The sequence below is a fragment of the Microcaecilia unicolor genome, chromosome 9 (genome assembly GCF_901765095.1).
Source record: "Microcaecilia unicolor chromosome 9, aMicUni1.1, whole genome shotgun sequence".
In the NCBI taxonomy this organism is placed as follows: Eukaryota; Metazoa; Chordata; class Amphibia; order Gymnophiona; family Siphonopidae; genus Microcaecilia; species Microcaecilia unicolor.
The window spans coordinates 55292721-55318984 of record NC_044039.1 but is presented as its reverse complement, the minus strand read 5'-3'; positions in this window follow the sequence as shown (position 1 = coordinate 55318984).

The window sequence follows — 26264 nt, the reverse complement described above, 5'->3', positions numbered from 1 at the left end:
AGCATTTCTGAATCATCAAGCTAATATGCAACTGCATAGAGAGAAAGAAGTTCAGAGTAAGTCCCAACAGTTTAATGTTAGACTTCAGAAGAACTTCCACTCCATCTAATTTTGGGTTAATTTGAGGCATCAACTGTTGTGGATTTTCTACCCATAAGATATTAGTCTTATCAGGATTGATTTTCAGGTGATTCAAAGACATCCAAGTATAGATATGATCAGTGCCCTATATAGCGACTCTACTGCATCCCTGCTGATAAATAGTTTCTCCTTTTCCATCTATCGAGGAACCCGGCAGGGATGCCCGCTCTCATCCTTCCTTTTTCTGTTGTATTTAGAGCCCTTTCTGCTTATGATAAAGGCAGATACCAATGTGAGGGGGTAAGCATAAAGGATGTTATTGTAAAAGTTTTAGCCTTTGCAATTGAAATCTTGCTGTTACTTACAGAACCGCAGGTGTCACTACAGTGGGCACTACATCAGATTCAGGAATTTGGGCACTTGGAACCTAATTCTATATATGTCACCTAAAAAATCATCGCTGAAGGAAAACACGCTTAGGCGTATTCTGTAAACCACACCTAAAGTTAGGCATGGTTTACAGAATACTTCTAAATCTTTCCACATGCCTAAAATTTAGATGCAGCCATTTACGCCAATGAAAGCCTGGTGTAAATGCCCATGCCTAACTGTAGGTGTGGAGGAAGTTATTCTATAACAAAGAGCGTAAATTTTTGGAATGGCCATGACCTGTTCATGCTCTTCCCATAGCCATGCCCCCTTTTTAGGATTTGCAAAGTAGAATTTATGCAAACTATTTTATAGAATACTAGTAGAAAAAGCCCGTTTCTCATTGAAATGAAACGGGCGCTAGCAAGGTAATCACCTTCTGCCATTAATGTTTTTAAGGGAAGTTCCAGCGTCCCCCCTCCCTCCCTCCAAATTCCAGGGTCCCCCCTCCCTCCCAGTTCCAGGGTCCCCCCCTCTCTTCCTCCCTGCCTCTCAGTTCCAGGGCCCCCCTCCCTTCCAGTTCCAGGGTCCTCCCTCCCTTTCTCCCAGTTCCATGGTTGTCATCCCTCCCTTCCAGTTCCAGGCCCCCTCCCTCCGAATTTTAAAAGTCATCCTGACTTACCTCGTTGGGGTTACAGCGGCCGGCAGCAGCAGTAAAAAGGGTGCAGGCTCGGCACTTACTTCAGTTTTCCCTTCTCTGTCTCTCAGCTCTGGTCCCGCCCTTATTTCCTGTTTCCACAAGGGCGGGACCAGAGCTGAGAGACAGAGAAGGGAAAACTGAAGTAAGTGCCGAGCCTGCACGCTTTTTACCGCGCAAAGTAAGTCATGATGACTTTTAAAATTCAGAGGGAGGGGGCTTGGAACTGGAAGGGAGGGAGGGAGGGATGATGATCCTAGAACTGGGAGGGAGGGGGGACCCTGGAATTGGGAGGGAGGGAGGGGGGATGCTGGAACTGGGAGGGAGGGGGATGGACGACGACCCTGGAACTCGGAGGGAGGGAACGAACTTCCAGTGGGTGAATATTATATGCAGCCTTCCCTTCCCTCCAAGGACGGGGCAGTGAGAGCGAGTGCAATTGCCTGTGGTTGGTCCCTTCTCCTTCTGACATCGCGTTTGTTTCCCTGGCAACTATACAGAGTTCCCTTGAGGGCGGGGCAATTACGAACCCTACAAACACTACATGGCTTCACTGCCACGCTGCCACAGAGTCAGCTTCAGAACGTTGGAGGTGCTAATTATTATATTAGATGCTTAGTGAGTAGTGTAAATTCTAATTATTTATATTTTGCTCACACCTTTTTCAGTAGTAGCTCTAGGTGAGTTACATTCAGGTACTCTGGATATTTCTCTGTCCCAGGAGAGCTCGCAATCTAGGTTTGTACCTGAGGCAATGGAGGATTAAGTGACTTGCCCAAGATCACAAAGAGTGGCAGTGGGATTTGAACTGGCCACCTCTGGCTTTCAAGACCGGTGCTTTAACCGCTAGGCCAGTCCTCCACTCCACTAATTATTGCAATTAGTGCTGATAATTGCTTATTAGCATCCAGTTATTGGCGCTGATTGGCTCATTATCAAATTAAGTTACGAACACAAATCAGAATGCTCCCAGATTTGTGCGCTAACTCAAGGTGCCATATATAGAATCCGGGGGTTGATGGGATTTAATTTAAATTGTCAGAAATTGATGACTTTGCCAGTTCAAGCCTACAAGAGACAAAACTGGCAGGGGGTGTTTCCTCTTAGCTGGGCAGAGGAAGCAATAAATATTCGGGGGTAGTTATTCCAGCACATCTGAATATGTTGTGTGTGAAAAATCTACACCCGCTGCTAACTTACAGTTGGCAATGGTTTCAGATGTGGAAAACCTATCCACTCTCTTTGGTTAGTAAAATAAATCCCTATAATATAATAATAGCTTAGTAAGTGATGGCAGATAAAGACCTGAATGGTCCATCCAGTCTGCCTGTCACACTCATTGTCAATTCATGATTAAATCAACAATGAATGTGATGTAAAATAATTGTTCATGGTCTTTCTTTGGCATTTCTGGAACATAGACCTTAGAAGCCTGCCCGGCCCTGTTCTTACGCTCCAATTACTGGAGTTGCTGTCGAAGCCCACACCAGCCTGTCTGTCTTGTCATTTGTGGGACACAGACCATAAAAATCTGTCCAGCACTATAATTGCTGTTGAAGTCCTTTCCAGACTATCCTAAACTGGATGGCTATATACGGAACACAAACAGAACAAGTCTGCCGAACATCAGTCCTAGTTATCACAGCTGGAGTCACCATCTAAGCGTCACTCGACACATCCACACATATGCAGCCATTTAAGTTTAGGCTTTTTAAATATCATCCATTTTGTAATTACAGATCACCATTTTTGTCTCTACCACCTCCCTCGGGAGGGCATTCTAGGCTTCGACTACCCTCTCTGTGAAAAAGAATTTCCTGACATTACTCCTAAGTTTACTGCCCCACAACCTCAATTCATTTCCTCTAGTTTTACCCTTTCCCCTTCTCTGGAAAAGATTTGTTTCTGTATTCACACCTTTCAAGTATTTAAACATCTGCATCATATCTCCCCTGCTCCTCCTTTCCTCTAGCATATACATTTTCAGGTCTTCCAGTCTCTTCTCATGTGTCTTTTGGCACTAACCTCATATCATTTTTGTGGCCTTCCTCTGGACAGCTTCAAGTCCTTTTACATCCTTAGCAAGATATGGCCTCCAAAACAACAGAGTAGTCCAGGTGGGGCCTCACCAATGACTCGTACAGAGGTATCAATACCTCTTTTCTTCTGCTGGTTACACCTCTCTCAATGCAGCTTAGCATACTTCTGGCTATGGCCACCACCTTGTCACACTATTTTGTTTCTTTAAGATCTTCAGATACCATCATCCCAAGGTCCCTCTCCCTGTCTGTGCATATCATCCTTTCACCTCCTAGGACATAGGGCTCCCTTGGATTTCTACTCCCCAAATGCATCACTCTGCAGTTCTTTGCATTAAATTTTAACTGCCAGATATTGGACCATTCTTCTAACTTTTGCAGATCCTTTTTCATGTTGCACCTAAATGGTTATATATGTTTCAGATGTTAATGCTATTATTGTGGCAAGATGAATGCCACTTTGACAAATGCATGCTAGTATAACTTTGGAATGGTAAGCTAGACTGCTTTGAACAGAATAACACCTTGGGAGTTAAGAGGCTTGGGGATGCTCAGTGTTCTGTTGCTTTCTAGAGCATGTGGAATGAGACATCATAATGATTGGGTTTGAAATACTTAAGACATTTCTTTCACAGCCTTTGAAACCAAGCTGCTTCTTAATGAACATTTTAGTTATATGTTACATGTGCCAATGGCAAAACTGTTGCTAGACTGCAGACAGTATATGATCTTCAAGCAACTGAAATGGATGTGGCAGTGTCTCTGTAAACCGCATGAGCACCGACCTACAGTGACACCTTTTCTCCATTCACAGGGCAACAAAGATTTTTCCAGCAGGTACTCATACCAAGATACAAAAAGGTTAAGAACATAAGAATATAAGTGTTTGCCAAGTATTCCGCAGCCTGGTACAATCAATGGTGCTAAGCAACCTAGATTACTGCAATGCTATCTATGCCAGATGCAAAGAACAAATCATTAAGAAACTCCAAACTGCCCAAAACACAGCAGCCAGACTCATATTTGGAAAAATGAAATATGAAAGCGCCAAATCCCTAAGAGAAAAACTACACTGGCTCCCACTAAAAGAATGAATTGCATTCAAAGTTTGCACCCTGGTCCACAAAATCGTTCATGGTGAAGCCCCAAACTATATGTCAGACCTCCTAGACCTGCCAACTAGGAACACAAAAAGATCAACACGCACATTCTTGAATCTCCACTACGCCAGCTGCAAAGGACTTAAATATAAATCCACATATGCATCCAGCTTCTCCTACATAAGCATGCAACTATGGAACGCACTACCAAAGGCCATAAAAACAATGCACGACCTAGCAATCTTCCGAAAACTACTGAAAACCAACCTGTTCAAGAAGGTACTAGACAACTAGACTTTACATGAACTAGACAAAACCGAACTCTTTACACTAGACTGATAACCTACGTTGTTACTAATAAAAGTTACGCAATACGTACTACCACTTTATTTCTCATGCTGGAAATGAACTTTCTATAGTTGATTATCTAACTTATTTTATAATTCACTCTATCATTCAGGAACTTCAATGCAATACCACTTTGTATTCTACTTTACCATTTATGCACCTTAATGCAATACCACTTGTAATTCTCTATCTGGAAATGGAGATGGCCATTACGGCATAATGTAAGCTACATTGAGCCTGCAAATTGGTGGGAAAATGTGGGATACAAATGCAACAAATAAATAAATAAAATAAATACTAGGACAGAACAAAGGTCCATCAATCCCAGCATCCTGTTTCCAACAGTGGCCAATCCAGGTTACAAGTACCTGGTAAGATCCTAAATGAGTACAATACATTTTGGGGCCCTTTTACAGAGCGGTGGTAAGCCCAATGCAGGCTTACCATTCATTATTCCGGGGCTACTGTCAGCCCAACGTGGCCACCGGCGGTAGTTCCGGGTCGAGCGCATGCCATTTATGGGGAGGGGGGAAACCCCGGAAATGGTCAGCACAGCGGTAACCCAGTGGTAATCAGGCATTGCAGCTTGCTGCCCGGTTACTGCTGGGTTCCCATGGGAGCCCTTACTGCCACTTCAATGGTAAGAGTTTTCTTAGCGCATGGCCATTATGTCTTTGGGGCTTTTTACCCGCTACAGTAAAAAGGGCCCTGGCACATGGGAAAAATGGCCCCTGCCACTACCACAGTGCCCTTTTCCCACAGCTTGGTAAAAGGACAATACATTTTATGCTGCTTATCCAAGAAATAAGCAGTGGATTTTCCCCAAGTTCATCTTAATAAAGTAAGCCATGGGCTGATAACATTGGTATTGCTGCAGTAGTGCAATTAATGTTATTCGCAGAAGGGAGAGGTTGGGTTTGGGTAGTGAAGATGAAGGTGCTGGGCTGGGTAGGATCTCTTAAATCAATTTAAAATATATTCTGGATTTTTATTTTAAAAGGAGAAAAATTGATTAAATGACTTGGAGTGTTAAGTTCATAAGTAATTGCCATACTGGGAAAGACCAAAGGTCCATCAAGCCCAGCATTCTGTTTCCAACAGTGGCCAATCCAGGTCACAAATACCTGGTAAGATCCCAAAAAAGTAAAAAAACATTCTATACTGCTTATCCTAGTAATAGTGGATTTTCCCCAAGTCCATTTAATAATGGTCTATGGACTTTTTCTTTAGGAAGCCGGCCGAACCTTTTTTAAACTCCGCTAAGCTAACCGCCTTTACCACATTATCTGGCAACAAATTCCAGAGTTTAATTACATGTTGAGTGAAGAAATATTTTCTCTGATTTGTTTTAAATTTACTACATTGTAGCTTCATCGCATACCCCCTAGTCCTAGTATTTTTGGAAAGCGTAACCAGACGCTTCACATCTACCCATTCCACTCCATTCATTATTTCATTGCTTGGGGAAATTTAACAATGTTAGCATTTCAATTATTATTTAAGTTACAGTGGGGTCTGAAAAAATAAATTGGAAAGAGAGGAAGAAAAAAAATGTTTATTAAAAAACAAACACAAAGGTGGATTTTGATGGGGAGAAATGAAAAAATAGACTTTTACTTCAGCAGATTTAGCCCATAAGCAGCAGAGCTTTAGAAGTGTTAACTCCCATTTTTTTGTTCTTTCTTTCTCTCTCTCTTTCACTCAGACTCTTGAATAAAAGATTCAATTACTCTCTCTTCTTTAACTTCCAAACAAAAATGATGTTTACTTACAGTTTCTTCAGATAACTATTTACATCATACTTGCAGTAGACATGGTAAAACTACTGAATACAAAAATTCTGTCAGTTGGTTATCATACAGCTTGAAGAGAGATTGCTAACACCATCTTATGCTGACACAGACTACTCACTCACAGAGCAATTAGAGTGACTCAGACACACCCACAAGACATTACACTATATCCAATGACATCATAGCTCATAGAATTGTTGACAGTTAATGCATGCAGCACTTGTCTTTCACATATTCCTACATACCCCTTCACATGCATTATTGTCCAACAATTCAATTCTTATATATTTATTTATATACATACAGTCCTAGCTTTTCTCGTAGATTTTCAAAATTTCTTACAGCTAGCGGTTTCGTCAAGATATCAGCAATCATTTGGTCAGTTTGTTTATATTGCAAACTTATTACTCCTTGCCTTGACAATTCTCTGACATTATGGAATTTTGTTGCAATATGTTTTGTTCTAGACTGTACCCTGTCATTTATTGACAACCTTATACAGCTTTGATTGTCTTCAAAAATCTGTATCGGTCTCTGCTGTTCTATACCAAAATCTGTACACAGTTTTTCTATCCACATTAGTTCACGACATGCTTCAGACACAGCAACATATTCTGCTTCTGTGGATGATAAACTTACAATGGTTTGTTTATGACTTGCCCATGAAATAGATGTTTTTCCATACATAAACACATACCCACTTGTGGATTTGTAATCTGAATGATCTCCAGCCCAATCAGAATCACAGTAACAAATCAATTTCTGATTACTATTTACCAGAATCACCAATTTACAGTCAATTGTACCTTTCAAATATCTTACCACTCTTTTTACAGCAGTCCAGTCAGTCTTAGTAGGCTTGTTCACTTTTCTACTTAAAATTCCTACAGCATTCGCTATATCAACTCTGTAAGTGGTAGTTAGATACAAAAGTTTTCCTATTGCAGATCTGTATAGAATGTTATCTGGTAATGGTTCCCTTTCAGTTTCATCCCTCTGAAAATCTGTGGTCATAGATGAACCTACTGAGTGTGCTTCCTGCATACCCATACTTTCAATAAGATCATTAATCTTTTGTTTCTGACTTATTAAATAAGAACCATCTTTCTGTTTTTCAATATTCATACCTAAATAGTATGACACATTTCCAAGTTCAGTTATTTCAACATTCTGATTTAAACACTTTACAATGTCTTTATACTCTTTTTCACTTTCACTTGCTATAAGCAAATCATCTACAAATGCTAAAATGTACACACAATGACCTTCCTTTTGTCTAGTATACAAGCATTTATCTGCTTCTCCTTGCTTAAAATCTAAATCAGTTAACATTTCATGCATTTTCTCATTCCAGCATTTTGCACTTTGCTTTAAACCATATAAACCTTTGTTCAGTTTACACACTAAATGACTGTTATTTGTATCTATGAAACCTTCTGGTTGTTTCATATACAAGTCTTCAGATATATCTCCATGAAGAAATGCTGTTTTAACATCTATGTGTTTCACTTGCATTTTCTTTGATGCAGCTATGCTTAGGAGAGTTCTGATTGTTGTTTGTTTCACTACTGGTGCAAATACTTCATCATAATCTTCACCATATTTTTGAAGATAACCTTTTGCTACCAGTCTGGCTTTATATCTTTCTACTTGTCCTTGTGCATTTCTTTTCAACTTAAATACCCACTTGCATCCTATGGCCTTTTTGCCATGGGGTAATTCAGTTAAGTTCCATGTTTTGTTTTTATGCAACGCGTCGATTTCATCTTGTGCAGCTTTTTTCCATTCTTCTGCTTCTTTTTCAGACATTTGATCAATTTCATCCCAAGTTAAAGGTTCTTGTGCATCATCAGAAGTTGTTAAATAAGATAGTCTTTGGGGTGGATTACCTCGATTTTCTCTGGATGAGCGTCTGACATTTTGTTGGTCTGACCTCTCCGTGTCATCTGAGATCGAGATTCTATCTCCAATCATTTCCCCTTCATCAGTGGTACTGTCTTCAGTATAAACACTTTCTGTATCTATTTCATTTTCCTGTTCCTCATTAGAATCAAAAAAATTATTATCAGACAATTCTGGTATGTTAGTGTTTATAATCACCGGGATATTGATTATTGGTTTCTTTTCATATTCTGGATGATAAGGTTCATTTGGAATTTTCCAGTCTTTATCAATTTTTTTATTTTCATCAAAATATGTGATGTGTTTTACACCAACAAATCCAGTGTTTAGATTCAGAATTCTATAACCTTTGTGACCTGAATCATAGCCCACTAGAATTCCTTTTTCTGTTGTGGAATCCACCTTATGTCTCTTCTGTTTCAGGACATGAGCATATGCTGTACTTCCAAATATTCTTATATGTGACAGATTTGGCTTTTTACTATGCCACATTTCATGTGGGGTGCGATCAGTCCCTTTTGTAGGTAGTCTGTTCTGTAGGTATACTGCTGTGAGAATTGCTTCTCCCCATAATCTCTTTGGAAGATTACTATCAGATAGCATACATCTTGTCATTTCTACAAGCGATCTGAACTTTCTTTCAGCTACAGAATTTTGTTCTGGTGTATATGCAACTGTCTTTATGTGCTGAATAGAAATGTTTGTATGGTATGTGAAGTAAACTCACCACCGTTGTCAGTCTGTAGAATCTTTGGTTTTTTATCAAATTTATTGCTTACCAAGGCTTCAAACTTCTTTAACATATCAGCAACTTGATTCTTTTCTTTTAATAGATAGGCCATACAGTATCTAGAGAAATCATCCACAAATATTAATGCATATTTGTTATTCCCTAGTGATGGAATATTAAATGGTCCACATAAGTCACTATGTATCAAGTCCAGTATTTTACTACTTCTTTTTCCTTTATATGATGGAAATGAGGGTCTTACCCCCTTTTGAGTAATACAATCTATGCATTTTTCCATCTTACCATTACTGGCACTTATTTTTATGCCTGTTTCTCTGTCAGAGCTTCATATAGCATACTTCTGACATAACAGTCTGCAGTATTCCATTCTTCAAAATTGTCAGCATTTCTTACTTGATCCAAACATATATTTAGCTTCTTTGCTTCAATAATACATTTAAATCTCATCTCCCACTGAATATAGTTATATTCATTCAGTTGGGGCACTTTGAGAGAACATAGTAATGGTGCAGCTGCCATCTTGTCTTTTGTGTGGAGAGATAAAAAAAATTTCTTAATGTTTTCTTTTTTTTTTAATTTTAGTGGTCTGGGCCCATAACCCAATATGATGGGGAGAAATGAAAAAATAGACTTTTACTTCAGCAGATTTAGCCCATACGCAGCAGAGCTTTAGAAGTGTTAACTCCCATTTTTTTGTTCTCTCTCTCTCTCTCTCTTTCACACAGACTCTTGAATAAAAGATTCAATTACTCTCTCTTCTTTAACTTCCAAACAAAAATGATGTTTACTTACAGTTTCTTCAGATAACTATTTACATCATACTTGCAGTAGACATGGTAAAACTACTGAATACAAAAATTCTGTCAGTTGGTTATCATACAGCTTGAAGAGAGATTGCTAACACCATCTTATGCTGACACAGACTGACTCACTCACAGAGCAACTAGAGTGACTCAGACACACCCACAAGACATTACACTATATCCAATGACATCATAGCTCATAGAATTGTTGACAGTTAATGCATGCAGCACTTGTCTTTCACATATTCCTACAGATTTGAGGGTTAATTTTAATTTAATGACTGTAAGGAGTCTTAAAACGGGTACATTAAAAGTTCAGGGGCGGGCTTAAAAAGCACAAGTAGCATGAGTTTTTGGCGGGCAGCGGGCTGAGGTGATTAGGGTGGGAAGGAGGTTGAGAGGCAACAGGCATTAGGGAGGTTAAATTAATTCCCACCCTATCCCTCCCTAATTTGAATTGAGGTGAGTATTTGGGGTTTAAATGTTGGTTTGGGGAGTTAGAAATTTTTCAAGGTGTTAGAATAGGACTTTTGTTGCAGAAGCGGAAAATTTTGATGTGGATTTAAGCGATCTTAACTTAAGGAGAAGAGTTAAATTGTAAATTTGCTTATGTGCGGAACCGTCATAAGCAAAAGTAAGGCCTTGATGTTAACGGAGGTCACGCTTATAAGTAGAGTGTTGAGAATTCATTTATTTGATGGACTATGTATTTAAGGCTACGTTGGCACCTACTATCTTTGGAAAGTGAATACGTTGAAGTGAAGGTCAAATTGATTTTGTGACATGTTAATATATATTATTTATATTGATTATAATAAGTATTTGACTAATAAAGCTGTGACCGAAATTAATTTTCCAGCAAGATAAGTTGTCCATTTCATATGTGAGTGGAGAATGGATGCAGTGCAAGTGCCAATGTTATAGCGTATGGACTTTTCATTTAGGAAGCCGTCCAAACCTTTGTTAAACCCTGCTAAGCTAACTGCTTTTACTACATTCTCTGGCAATTAATTCTAGAGTTTAATTACATGTTGAGTGAAGCAATATTTTTTCTGATTTATTTTAAATTTACTTCTTTGTAGCTTCATTGCGTGCCCCTAGTCCTAGTATTTTTGGAAAGAGTAAACAAGTGATTCACGTCTACCCATTCCACTTCACTCATTATTTTATAGACCTCTATCATATCTCCCTTCAGCTGTCTTTTCTCCAAGCTGAAGAGCCCTAGCCATTTAGCCTTTCCTGACAGGGAAGTCATCCCATCCCCTTTATCATTTTAGTAATCCTTCTCTGTACCTTTTCTGATTCCACTATCTTTTTTGAAATGCGGTGACCAGTATTGCACACAGTATTTGAGGTGTGATTGCACCATGAAGTGATAGAAAGGCATTGTAATGTCCTCATTTTTGTTTTCCATTCCTTTCCTAATAATACCTGACATTCTATTTTCTTTCTCAGCTGTCGCCACACACTGAGGGTTTCAACGTATCATCAACAATGACACCTATATCCATTTCCTGGTAGGTGACTCCTAATCATATAGCTATAGTTCAGATTCCTCTTTCCCACCTGCATCACTTTACACTTTCTCACATTAAACCTCATCTGCCATTTGGATGCCCAGTGTCATCAGCAAATTTAATTATCTCACTAATTACTTCCATCTCTATATCATTTATAAATATGTTAAAAAGCAGCAGTCCCAACACAGACCCCTGAGGAATCCCACTACCCTTCTCCATTGAGAATACTGACCATTTAACCCTACCCTCTGTTTTCTATCTTTCAACCATAATAGAACATTACCACCTGTCCCATGACACTCCAATTTCCTCTGGAGTCTTTCATGAGGCACTTTGTCAAATGCCTTTTGAAAATCCAGATACACAATATCAACCGGTCACCTTTATCCACATGTTTGTTCACCCCTTCAAAGAAATGTAGTAGATGAAGCAAGATTTCCCTTCACTAAATCCATGTTTTGAATATGCTCTGTAAATTTGTTCTTGTTGGGCAAACAAAGGCATCCACTATCTTTATCAGCTTGTTGATGAAGATAATATGCTTAAGACACTTACAGACTTGAGCACAGAATTTAACGTATCATTGGGAGATACATTTTCTTATGTTCAACTGATACATTATGCAGATTTACTGTCACTACCTTTTCTGCATCCTGATATTCAGGAATCTTTGAACACAGCTCTGACTCTGGACTCTCAATTGAAAGTCCCGTTGAGATATCATTGCAAGCATTTGCAAAGTAAATAACAGGATCTAAACTATGATCTATTGGCTCAGACTTGGGCGACAGAGCTTCATCTAGACATTCCAGCAGATTGCTTGAAAAGTGGTTTAATAGGAGTACACCTGATGTTCTTCATTGGGAATTACAATACAAGTTCTTATTGAGACTGTATATTTTACCCTATTGGGCGTTTAAGACCAGTTTACGTATGGATGACACTTGTCCCAAATGTGCACAGGTGTGGCCAATCTGAGTCACATGTTTTGGCATAGCCCCCAGATAAAGGACTTTTAGATTCAGCTATGTGAACATGTATCTTAGTTATAGTGCCACAGATTACTGCTAGATCGATTACTGTTGTTTGATAAACCAAAAGGGGTGTTGCTCCTACCTAAGGGTTTTCATTCCTTCTTGAAAAGAACAACCCTGATGACTAAAAAGAGCATCTTAAATGTGTGGTTGCCCAGTGAACCACTGTCGCTGTCACAGTGAAGGACGTTGATGATCACATTGTTATATTGTGAGAAGTTGGCCAGACTTGATATAGATACAAAGATAGGAAAGAAATTACAACAGACTTGGGAGCCCTTTTGCCTCTTTGACGCCAAAGGCCTGCAGTAGGGTCTTGAATATCTGAGGATTTTGCCTCATCCTTGAGACCTCCTTTGTTTGTACTAATTAATGGGAAGGATGGGAGGGACAGGGAAGTGTGTATGGAAGGTACTTGAGGATGCTCTTTTAAGTGGTAACATGTCATTATAGTTGGGGTTGTGAATGTTATCAGCTTTTGGTATCTGTTCTTTGTCTTGTGCTTGTTTGGAAATTAATAAAGATGATTTAAATATAAATTAACTATGAACTAAATCTTGATTTATTGTGTTCAACAAAATATTCAGTAAATATTATAGAGGTTCAAGAAAGGTTGATTATAACGGTGCACACTGTGTTTGAATGTTAGATTTAATTGTCACCTTTTCAAAATCCAAGCTCAAGGTGAGTATAGTTAATGTACTACAGTTATTTCCTTGCCTAAAAGGGCTTACAATCTAAATTGTACCTAAGGCAATAGAGGATGAAATGATTTGCCCAAGGTAGGAACCTTCTTTCTTTTGTAATTCACTAAAATGTTTTGGCAAATATTCAGAAAAATATCTGATACATTTTTCTTAGTTTATTTCCCAGACTGAGACTTGAGATGTTTATAGATTTGAATGAGACTAGTAATGGGATCTGAGATAGGAATTCCAACTTGAGGTAAGGATCTATATAGGCAATTCTATAACTGGGTGCCTCCATTCAGGCACCCTGAGGCCACCTGGTAGGAACCTATAGAATACAAGTGTAATCTGGTCTCAGTGTGCCTAACATTTAGGCTCCCACAGTTATAACAACTAGAGAACTGACATAAGTGGGGGTGCTAAATGCAGCAGCGAAGCACGTAACTTATAGTATTCTGTAAGTTTTCTGCAGAAATGGGAGCACTACTACGTATGCCCAAGCTCAATCCTTGTGTACACCGCCTTTGTAAATGCTACACAATTTAAGCGGGTATTTGCAGAACAGCGCCTAGGTGCCCTACTAGCGCTTAAGCAAATATGTATGCACATACCGGTATGCGTGTAAGTAATAGTACTCTAGACATTTACACATATAAATGTTGGTGCCTAAATTATAGAATTCCCTTCATATGTCATCCATATCAGAAGTAGTAAGCAAAATAGTGACAATTCAAGTGTGCTTGTCAAGCACTGCTTGAGATAAGTGCAGAAGGGAAGGTAGTGGTATGGACAAGTGAAGACCAGGGATATGATCAGCGGGAGCAGAATGACTGGGTTGAATAGTTCTGATCTTGTATGTTAGCATACTTGTTATCACAAACTAATAACGTCTAATTGAAAAGCTGTACGCGATGGAAATTCATAAAATTCAAATCTAGCCAAATATTCTAAAATAATTGTATGCCTTTTGTTAACTGAACACAACATGGATTCCTTTGTGAACAGAGAAGAAAAATCCCCATGAAAATGAAATGAAACATTCCTGGTAGACTTCAGCATTTACAGAATGCTTAAAAAAGAGATGCCTTACTCTAAGTTGTCAAGTCTATTTTGAAAAGGTATTAAGAAGATATCACTCTAAATTACTTGTTAGTCTTCAAAAGAATTCTCAAATAATTTGGACCACTGTCTAAAAGGGAGTGTTTTATTCTGTGTAGGCAAGAACGGAAAACTAAATGAAAAACTTGACAATGATACCACATCAGAGAGGAAAGAGAACTGCTAAGGTGGGAAAAAATCCACTGTGGATGTTGCTGACTGTGATGTTTGTAATATGTTTGAATTACTTAGAGATGTAGAACAAGGCTGCAGTTGTCCAGGGCTGAGGTCCTACTGCTTCAGTGGTGTCAAATTATTGCTCCGCAGCTGGAAGAAGCAGTGCTCATGTGCCAGCAGCTTGTAGAATTTGGCATATGTCTTATCCAGTGCTGGCACATGTGACCTGTTCATTTAGTTCTCTTTTTTTTTTCTTGAAAAGATCTGATTTTATTATATAGAGGAGAGCTTTTGTCACTGTCATAATCAAAGACAGAACCCAGTTGCTGGGACACACTCAGCCTCTCAGGTTTTCAGAATATCCACATGAATATGCAGGAGATAAATTTGCATGCAAATCTCTCTTATGCATATTCATTGTGGGTATCCTGAAAACCTGACTGGTTAAGTTTGTCCCAGAGACTGAGTTGAGAACCTCTGAACTAAGGCTCAAACATGTCATCCAAGAAATCAGAACCCCATTTGAAAAGATAGTCATGAAAGCAAAGACATGTCAATCTTCTAAAAAAAAACCTTTGTTTCCCTAATCTTCAAAGATCTCTTTAAAGTAATATACTGGTATGTGTGGGCTGCTCATGTTACACAGTATAAAGTAATGGTTAAACAAGACGTTGGCAGGTGAGAGACTTTAGGTTGTGTACTTCCATGCCATCTGTGGGCCTAATGTATTAAGTACTGCAAGAAAGTGGAGGAGTAGCCTAATGGCTAACGCAGTGGGCTGAGATGGGGATCTGGGTTCAGCTCACAGTACAGCTCCTGGTGTCCCTGGGCAAGTCACTTAACCCTCCATTGCCCCAGGTACAAAACTTAGATTGTGAGCCCACTAGGGACAGAGAAAGTGCCTGCATATAATGTGTACATCTAGTAGTGCTATAGAAATGAGTAGTAATAGAAGTTTTACATCATAAAGCATTACTAACTTTTAGGGAGAATATTACTTGGCTAAAATATGTTATCATTTTGTTCTGCCCTCTCACAGGGTGATTGGCATGCAGTTTAAACCAGAGTATAGAACATCACTGTGAGAAGACTCAGAACTCTTGAAACCAAATCTTCTTTAATGCAGTAATCAAACAAGGAAAAATAGCTTACAGTTCACATGTGGTGGACAAGAGTTTTGCCTTACAAACTGGGAGGCTGTCTTCCACCAGCTCTCTCTCCATGCAAGAGAGAAGCTGGGAGTAATTCAACAACACCCTTGTAGTGATGCTATTATTCTTTTACACTGATAAAATCTTAATAGCATCACAGTAGCTTGAAGAGGATCATACAGCAAACTACAGCATAAGCAGTTTCAATTCACAGAGGATATATGCTGCAGACTAAATCTTACAGACCCAATGGAGAGAGAAAGAAAGGGCAACTAGCCCAGCATGCACAGAGAACAAGGCAAGCCAATAGAGAGAGTCCTATAAGACTTAGGAAGCTGGACATGTGCTTTGAAAGAGCCTATTACAGGGAACTACAGGATTACAGGGATTTGTAGTTCAAGGGCACAACCAATTCCCTGTCTCCATGCAAATGGGGGCATGACACTCCCAGCCTGGTATCAGTAGATACCTCTAATTTACCAAACTATCAACATTATAAGTATGCAAAGTCCATTAATAAATCTGGATAAATCTGTAGGTTGACAACTCCTTGCTTGTCTCAAATTCTCTGTCATTCAGGTGACTTCTGCTATGCAGTCTCACAGGAGCTGAAATGAAAGACAATACAAAAAACAAACAATATATAAAAGGTTCTGAATGTCACAACCCTGGGCTGTGACCCATGCTGTGTCTCACCTTGGGGTCTTGTTGCTCTGGGACATTGCCCCTTCCTGTCTCTCTGTGCCGATGGTTGGCCATGTTCCTAGGTGAACAGATGCACCAGAATGCTTTAGTGCTGCAGCAGGAGAACGGGCTGTACGTGCCTGGCTGACATTAGCCCTCCAGGCCCATTTAGGGTGACGGGGTCTTCCCCTTCTCTGCCTTGGGTCTTCCCCCTCACTGCCTTCGCAACAAGTTTCTTGAGCCTTGCTCTGCCTCCAGCTTTACCTAGCCATGCCTGTCTCCAGCCCTGACTGAACTGTTTCGAGCCCCGCTTTGCCCAGCCTGACTCCAGTCTTGCCTAGCCTGTCTCCTGCCTGCCAAAGCATAGTTATTTCAAATTTCACATACTCCCAGTATGAGAGAGGGCCCGCTTTCTGATCTTATTTTTTTATTTTAATTTTTTTCTTACATTTGTACCCCGCGCTTTCCCACTCATGGCAGGCTCAATGCGGCTTACATGGGGCAATAGAGGGTTAAGTGACTTGCCCAGAATCACAAGGAGCTGCCTGTGCCTGAAGTGGGAATTGAACTCAGTTCCTCAGTTCCCCAGGACCAAAGTCCACCACCCTAACCACTAGGCCACTCCTCCATCTTGAGGAACCTATCTCAGTTCAGGAGAAACAGAGGCATTGGAACTTGAATTTCTGCCTCTACTGTGGAGAGATTAGTAAGCTTTACTCAGAAGAGAGACCTTGGGGTGTTGGTGTCTGAGGATCTAAAGGTGAAGAAACAATGCGACAAGGTGACAGCTGTGGCCAGAAGGATGCTAGGCTGCATAGAGAGGGGTATAACCAGCAGAAGAAAGGAGGTGTTGATGCCCCTCTACAAGTCATTGGTGAGGCCCCACTTGTAATATTGTGCTCAGTTTTGGAGGCCGTATCTTGCTAAAGATGTAAAAAGATTGGAAGCAGTGCAAAGAAAAGCTAGAAAAATGGTATGGGATTTGCATTGCAAACCGTACAAGGAGTGACTTGCCGACCTGAACATGTATACCTTGGAGGAAAGGAGAGTGAGGGGTGACATGATACAGACCTTCAAATATTTGAAAGGGGATAATCCACAAACGAACCTTTTTCGGAGATGGGAAGGTGGTAGAACTAGAGGACATGAATTGAGGTTGAAGGGGGGCAGACTCAGGAGTAATGTCAGGAAGTATTTTTTCACAGAGAGGGTGGTGGATATGTGGAATGCCCTCCCGTGGGAGGTGGTGGAGATGAAAATGGTAATGGAATTCAAACGTGTGTGGGAAAAACACAAAGGAATCCTGTTTAGAAGGAATGGATTCACAGAATCTTAGCGGAGATGAAGTGGCGACGCTGGTAATTGGGAAGCGAAACTGGTGCTGGGCAGACTTCTACGGTCTATGCCCTATCGTGACTGAATAGATATGGATGGGCTGGAGTGTAACTTTTAAGGGGTTTCAACGTTAGCTTCAGAACTGTTCAAAAAGGCATACCCTACCGACCCAACTTAAATGCCTGTACCCTGCAACACAACGAAACTAAAGCTCGTAATGGACATATAATAACTCTTCCTCTCTACAATTCTCTTCGTCTCTACGATTCCCTAATGTGTCTGTACACACGAACCTTATTCTACCACAACATTAGTGTATTTGTTCATACCGGAATTGGCGAACGCCTTTACGGTACTTTGTAAGTCACATTGAGCCTGCAAATAGGAGGGAAAATGTGGGATACAAATGTAACAAATAAATAAAATAAACAATAAATAACTTAGTACAAGAACAGTGCTGGGCAGACTTCTACGGTCTGTGCCCTGAGAACGGCAAGGACAAATCAAACTCGGGTATAAAGTATCACATACCATCTAAAATGAGTTTATCTTGTTGGGCAGACTGGATGGACCGTACAGGTCTTTCTTTATCTGCCGTCATTTACTATGTTACTATGAGAAGGAACATTATGCACTTAAATGCTCCAACAAGTCAGGATCTTCAAGCCTAGTTCTGGCCAGGGATTCAGCGCTGGATCCGCCTCCCCCCCCCCCCCCCCCCTATGGCTTCTAGTGCTCAATTTTTAATTCCAGCAGTACTCGAGTTGGATCAAGAGAAGAAAAGCATTGAGGTTTTCTTAGACTCCGGAGCGGGGGGAACGTCATAGATGAAGCTCTTGTCCGACATTTCAAAATTCCTACCCAAGATTTGTCCAAGATCATTCCGGTCTCCTCAGTCTATGGGAATATTCAAGGACATCTGAAAATCCGAACAGTTCCAGTAAGTCTGGATATTGCTAACCACAGAAAGGACATTGCTCTATATGTCTTCCAGACATCCATGAAGCCCATTGCCACTCTGGCTACAGAAACAAAACCCGACTTTAGTGGGAGAGAGGCAAAACTACTGTCTGGGGTGATATCTGTCACCAGTGTTGTCTGGATTCTGGGATACCTGCTGTCACCCTAGCCACTACCGGTCTTCTTGATGAGGTGCCCCGAACCAGTGGGGTCCAGGCCAAAGAGTGCCTTGAGCAGCAAGCAGAGGTGTATTGTCCTCATCAGAAAAACAAGGGGGCTGTGGATCTTCTACTGGGAGGGAGAATTCTATGGAGTGAGGTTTGCTCACTCTTAGCACCCAAGACCTAGGTCATGGTCAACAACATGGTTGGAAACCTACTGAGGGAGCTTTTTACTTTCCATGCCATGCCTGAAGAACTGGACCATGGTTACTTGGTTTAGGGCATCCCTGATTCCAGGAAGGCCTACGGTCCTGAGGATAACTTAAGGAAGTCTTCTAGCCACCGTCTTGTTCCATTGCTTCTGACGTGGTTCCATATAAACTCAAACCTGGACCCAGGAAAGGAGGGCCTTTCAGGAGGGGGTACTGTCATGACTCTGGGTTATGCCCCATGCTGCATCTCACTTGGGGGCCTTGCCACTCCAGGATATTACTCCTTCCTGGCTCCCTGCACCAATGGATGGCAGCATTCTTAGGTGCATGCACGCTCCAGCATGCTTTTTGTAAGTGTAATGGCAGGAGAACAGGCTGGGCATGCCTGATTAATGTCAGCCCTCCAAGCCCATTTAGGGCGATGGGGCCTTCCCTCTCTCTCTGCCTCTGCAACAGGTCTCTTGTGCCTTGCTCTGCTGCAAGCTTTGCCTTGCCCAGCCTGTCTCCAGCCTGCCTAGCCTTGCCTGTCTCCAGCCCTGCTTTGCCCAGCCTGAGTCTAGTCTTGCCTAGCATGTCTCCTTCCTGCCAAAGTCTTGTCTGTTCCCTATGTAGTGGCCCCTAGGTTTCTGCGTTGCCTTGTCCCAAAGTAGTAGCAAAGCTACTGGTGTCACAATGGTTGGTGGCAAAAGGACTCCCCTGGGTCAAGACACACATCCACCCAAAAACGCTTCAGAAGTTCATAAAAAAAACTGCATTAAAAATAATTGGAGAACTTGTGATAACTCCTGAGAAACTCGCACTCAGACGTTTTCAATAAACAAATCTTTATTACACAACAAAAAAAAACTTTCATAAATTACTCTAAATTCTTTAAACGATATTGGTAAATTCACTCAATAAAACTTTAACATCATGTGAAGTAGTTTCGTATAATAAAAATGACTAACAAGACATTTATCCTTATATCTTTGAAGACACATCTTTTCAACAAGGCCTAGAAAGAGAACCCATAGCCTTATAAAACTACCTCACCAACCCATCCAGTTATTAAGGCCCACCTTCTATACTATCACGCCTACCACCTTTCTTTTCTCTTCCCTTACTCAACCATTGTACATTATTAATTGTATCTGATATCCTGGAATGACTATGTCATAACAAAACTCTGTAAGCCACATTGAGCCTGCAAATAGGTGGGAAAATGTGGGATACAAATGCAATAAATAAATAAATAAATAAATAAATACATATCAAATATTCTCTTTTTAGAGTCAATTACTTCTTTAATACAGTGCTCCCAATAATCATAGCACTAACATAAGCATTTAATATACTCTCTTTTAAACTACTCAATTTTCTACTTGCTGCTCTTCCTCACTGTGGAATTTTTATCAGGTAAGTATATTCAATTTTGTTTAAGCTTCACTTTTGCTTAAATTTTATCAAAGGATATATTCCTTTGTGCTGAAATTTGTCTCTGTTCTTCTCCTTCTCAGGTCCGAAACCCTCCAGGAACCTCTCCAGGTAAGTAATGTTCTCTTTAGTGTACTCTTGAAATGTTTATAGCACAACACTAAAGCGCTTTTAAAATTACCCTAATGTCCCAAAAATAATTAACAAAAAAAACATGTGTGCACAAAAAAAAATTACACTTGCAAGGCTTGATCTCCTTCAGACGCTGTCTAGCGTTGGCTTTCCTCTCACACTCACTCTGGAACCGCTTCACCTTGGCACCGACACTGGAACTGAGGCACTGCTGTGGCACTGGTAATGTCACTGTGGCACTGGTACTGGTACTGCAACACTGGTACTGTGATACTGGAGCTGTAATGCTGGCACCGGTATCCAGGGCCGGTCTTAGCAAGTGTGGGGCCCTATGCAGACCAATTTGGTGGGGCCCCATCCTAGCCCTGCCCCTATCCTAGCCCCACCCCCGCCCCACCCATTGATAAGATTATTCAATTTTTAGAAAATTTTCTATTTATGAAATTTCAAATAAAGACAAATGAAGCTAAACTTGTAAAGAAAAACTGATTGAAATAATAAGCACAATGCTATCATGAAACCCCCCCTCCCACAGAAATTATTCAGTTCAAGTCCACAATTAGTAGTTCCAATTCTCATAACCCCGGGGGGGTCAGAGGTGCGGACACACAATCTCTCCACTGCAAAACACTATACACAAACTTGTGCAAAAACACAGTCAGAACCTTACCAAACCATAACAGCACTAATTCCAAGGACAGGACGAGCTACAACCTTATGTATGGAAAGGCAGAACTGTAATTACACCAGGCTCTAAAACACCAATACACTACCTTGTGAAAAAAAAAGGGCTGCAAATACTACACGCTAGCAGGATACTGTACCTTGATCACACATGAAAAACACATGACACAACAAATATGAAGGCAAAATACTGAATGGAAAGTTACCTCAAGAAGTCAGACTCAGCATGCAGCAATACTAGAAAAATACAAAATTCATGCAAAATATCACAGATGCACATTTCTAAAAGCTGACATATTCCAATTAATAAATTCTGAATAAAATACTTTTTTTCTACCTTTGTTGTCTGATCATTTAGGTTTTCTATTTGCTTTGGTCCCAGTGTCTTCTGTTTTATGCAGTGTCTTCTTTCCGTTTGATATTTTTTCTCTCACCATGTCCACCATCCTCCTGTGTCCTTATGTGTTCTGTCTACCATCTGTAGCCCCCTGTCCCTATCCTTTCTCCAGTTTCAGCATCTGCCTTCAAAGTGTTCCGATCCAGCCCTTAAATTCAACAATTTGCCCTCCATCCACATCCAGCAATTCTCCCCTCTCCTCCATTTCCAGCAATTTCTCCTCTCCCTGGGCCCTGCCATCCCATCCAAGTCCACCCTTGGCCCTCTCTGCCCTTCCCTCCTCCATCCACATCCAGCAATTCTCCCCTCTCCCCTCCCCTCCATTTCCAGCAATTTCTCCTCTCCCTGAGCACTGCCATCCCATCCAAGTCCATCCTTGGCCCTCTCTGCCCTTCCCTCCTCCATCCACATCCAGCAATTCTCCTCTCTCCCCTCCCCTCCATTTCCAGCAATTTCTCCTCTCCCTGAGCACTGCCATCCCATCCAAGTCCATCCTTGGCCCTCTGTGCCCTTCCCTCCTCCATCCACATCCAGTAATTCTCTCCTCTCCCTTCCCCTCTATTTCCAGCAATTTCTCCTCTCCCTGGGCCCTGCCCTCCCATCTGTTCCTTTCTCCCCTGCCCCCCTCCATTCACCCATGTATCCAGCAATTCCCCTCTCTCCCTGAGCCCTGCCATCCCATCCATGTCCCTCTTTCCCCTGCGCGCCCTCTTCTCTCCCTCACGATTGATCCCTTTCCTTTTTTGCTTTTAAATTTACCTCCAGTCCGGCAGCGTCAGTGAAAGTGCTCCCAGTAAAAGCGCTTCTCTTCGCTGTATCCCGCCTTCTTCTGACGCCCCCTCCTTCCTGCCCGGAGCGCTGCCCTGCATGCATCCTTCCTGTTGATGATCTCGGCGATGATCCAAAATGGCCGCCGAGAGTTGAAGTGACCTCGCGAGACTTCAACTCTCAGCGGCCAATTTGAATCGGCGCCGAGATCACCAACAGGAAGGATGCATGCAGGGCAGCGCTCCGGGCAGGAAGGAGGGGGCTCTTTCCTGCCCCGAAGGCGGAAGAGGTCACTAGACCACCAGGGCAGTAGTAACTAAGGGGAGGGGAGGCTGGTGCCGCCCGCCAATCTGCCCGTTTGTCCAGAAATCCGGACAAATGGGCAGATTGGCAAAACCCGCCCGGTTGCCTGGACATGTCCGGGTAAATCCAGACATATGGTAACCCTATCCAGGCCCTGTTATTTAATTTCTCTGGAGAGTACAAACAGACAACACCCTCCCCTTACCAGTGCAGCTTCCCTAACTGACTTTTCTCTTTCACCCAAGCTGTAGCCATAACAACAGGAATTCTATGACAACATCTGCCCCTTTCGGACCAATCAAAAGTCTCAAAACAAAAGTCACAGTTTTTTCTGTGAACATAGAATTCAGCTCCATTTTGAAAAATCCCATAGATTTTAATGGTGCAGGAACATTTTTCCAATATTTTGGCAACCGTATATAGTACACATTCCCCATTCGCTGCACAAGTGTAGACATCTCTTTAGGTATCCCCACAATTTTAAATTTAAAAAATCCGCCATTCCCCGTAAATGCCGCATTTTCCTAAATAAGAACAATTAAATAATTACTAAAATTTCCCAAAAACTACTTAACAAGTTCCATAAAATTCCCCTCTATCATGTATAACCATTAGAATTTTAAAATGCGTGCCCAGAGATGCACAGCCCCTTAAAACTGCGTTCTTCCACAAATCAGCCCCAAATTAACTTTCCTTTGGATCAGATCCCCATAGTTTACCTAAATAAGACCCCTGGATACCCCTAACAACAAAAATAATTTTAAAATAATTTTTCCCTGGGGTCCTGGCCAACATGTGCTAAAAATTACTATTTAAAATTAAAACAATCCAAACCCAAAGGGCTTCTTACCTGAATCCCCTTACTTGATGACCACCACCTCCACCTTCCAAAACGGGCTAAAAACTCAAATTCCTTGGAACTAAAATCTGGCAGGTCAAAAACTGAGGCCCAGGCTTCAGTTTCGGGCCTACCCGGAGCTCCGGGGCCATTCTGAGCATGTAAAATGTTTGCACATGCTCAGTAGTGCTCCACTCTGCAGGCTCGGCCTGAAACCGGCCATTTTCCTGCCTTAAGCTACCTGCCTTCCCCTCACATGTGGCCAGCCAGCCCTGATGGCTGGTCGGAACTTTTACCAGCTCCTGTCCTGGACCTCCCTGAAGTCATTAGCCACCAGGGATCAGCCCAGAAATGACCCAAAATGGGTCAGGAATGTCCTGGACCCTAAAAATGGGCCTAACAAACGTATAAAAAAAACTAAAATGGGCAAAAACGACCCAAAATGGGTCAGCACCTCCAGGGCAGCCCCGGATTAACCCCAGACTCAGGAAATAGGTCAGAGGAGTCCCGGACCACCTCCAAAACCCCTCCAGGTACCAATTTAATTATTTTTAACTCTACACCCAGTTTCAGTTTTGCCCACCTTGCTTCCAACTCCTGTCTTGTCTCCAGCCAGATTTCCCTCAAGCTCCTGCCTTGTCTCCAGCCAGCCTTACCTCCAGCTGCTGCCTAGTCTCTAGCTAGACTTCCCTCCAGCGTCTGCCTTGTCCCTAGCAAGCCTTGTGTGCCTTGTCTCCAGTCAGCCTAGCCTGCCTTGTCTCCAGCTACAGCATATTCTGCAGTTCCTGCTGAGCCTGTGCCTAACCCAGGGTACTTGCCTGCTGTCAGCTGGTGCCCAGCTAACCCTCGGGATGACCGTGTAGTACCAACCCGGCTAAGGACCAAGGGTTCACCTTCCCTAAGTTGTGACAGTGAGCTTCTGGAGTGGACAATGGTCTACAAAGTTCATGTCTCCTCACCGTGTATGCAGATCAGTAGCTCAGTAATGGCTCTGCTGTCCTCCATGGGAAACTGGAGTCAAAATTCCCAGGTGGTGCCAAGTTGTCACTGATAATCTGCAGTTCTGCATCTCTGATGGCACTCTGATGATAGGTGTCTGATCTTTCATTAGCTGATTGATGAACTGAAGACACAATGTTGGTCGCAAGGACGGTCATCTCTGGACAGATCTCTGTGTCAGAGTCAGGGTCTATAAGCTCAAAGGGGTTCTCTATAGTGATGGGATATGCGCCCAGGTTTTAGAAGGAAATCTGGGCCTCATAACCATGTGGTTTCCATTAGATGGGACACTGGCACAGCTCTGGTGGCACAATCTGCCGGATTTTGGTTAGTTGGTATGTAATGCCACTGTTCTGGTCGTATTGATTTCCATATACGTTCAACTCTGTTGCTGACATACATGTAGAATCTCCTGGTTTGGTTTTAGATGTACTGCCAGCATTGATCCATACAATTCTAAGCGTGAAATGGTATGATTGGGCTGTGGTGCTAACTTGGCTTTAACAAAGATGAATCCCCCATGAGATAGCCCATCTGCATCTGTAGCTTTCAAGTAGGCCACTGCAGCTATGGATTTTTCAGAAGCATCTAAGAAGATACAGATCTCTTGGTGACAGGCAGTACTGAGTGCTGCAGGAATGTATGTGCATGGGATGTGTATTTTTTCATGAGTCTTTACAGAATCTTTTAATTTCTCCCATTCTTGTTACATGTCTTGTGGCAGTGGGACATCTCTCTCATTAGTACTTTGGGAAAGCTCCCTCAGTAGGAATCTTCCTTGAATGGTGACTGTTGACTGTGGAAAATACACCTCTGCATGTATACAGTTTCTCTTACATTGACATGTGAAAGGTAAAAACATCTCTTTTTAGGTCCCAATGTAATCCAAGGCTTCCTTGAAGCAGAGGAGTGTCTACTCTTAGATCTATATCTTTGAAATCTTTGGCATGATCCTCTACAGAAAATGCTCTCATTACTTCTGGACTGTTGTAGACGATTTTATGAAGTCTCAGATTGGCCTATGCCAGCATTGCTTGTGTTCCCTTTAACAAGTCAATGGCTTCTACTATGGTAGGTAAGGATTTCAAACCATTTTCAATGTAAAAGTCTCTTTCATTGAAGCATCTGGCATCTGTGCCATACTCTCTTTCTCCTTCTTTGACTGTCCTTCTAAGCCCGTAGGTTGAAACTGCAGGTGGTGGACTGTTAACTAAGACGTGAACTCTCTGTGTTCTAAAATCTCCTGGTTGATATTGTTGTCACGATACCATTGGAATCTCAAGTAGTTTCTGTAGTCTGAGTGTATGACAAAGCAGTAGAACATCTGCTGGATATTTTCTGTTATGGTGATGGGTTCCTTTCTGAAGTGAATGAAGACTCCTAATAAGCTGTTGATTATGTCAGGCCCAGAAAGCAGCACATTGTTAAGTGAGATTCCTTGAAATTGAGCACTAGAATTGAACACAGTCCTGATCTGGCCTGGGTTTTGTGGGTGATACCCTCCAAAGGTAAGTACCAACATTCTTCATTGTCTTTTAATGGTTGAGCTGGCTCTGCATGGTCATTATCCAGCATGTTTTGCATGAATGTTATAAAGTGCTGTTTTGTCTCTGGTTTCCTTCTTAGAGTCTTCTGAAATGAAATAAGTTGAGAGAGAGCTTTATCTCTGTTATTAGAGAGTCATGATCTGGGTATCCAAAATGGTAGAGAGTCTACTCAACTGTTTGACTAATCTTTGCAGAATTCCTTATCCATGATTCTCAAGAACTCTCTGTCTTCTTCTGAAAGAATCAGTTTATCATCCTTGGTGACTTCTAACACTGAAT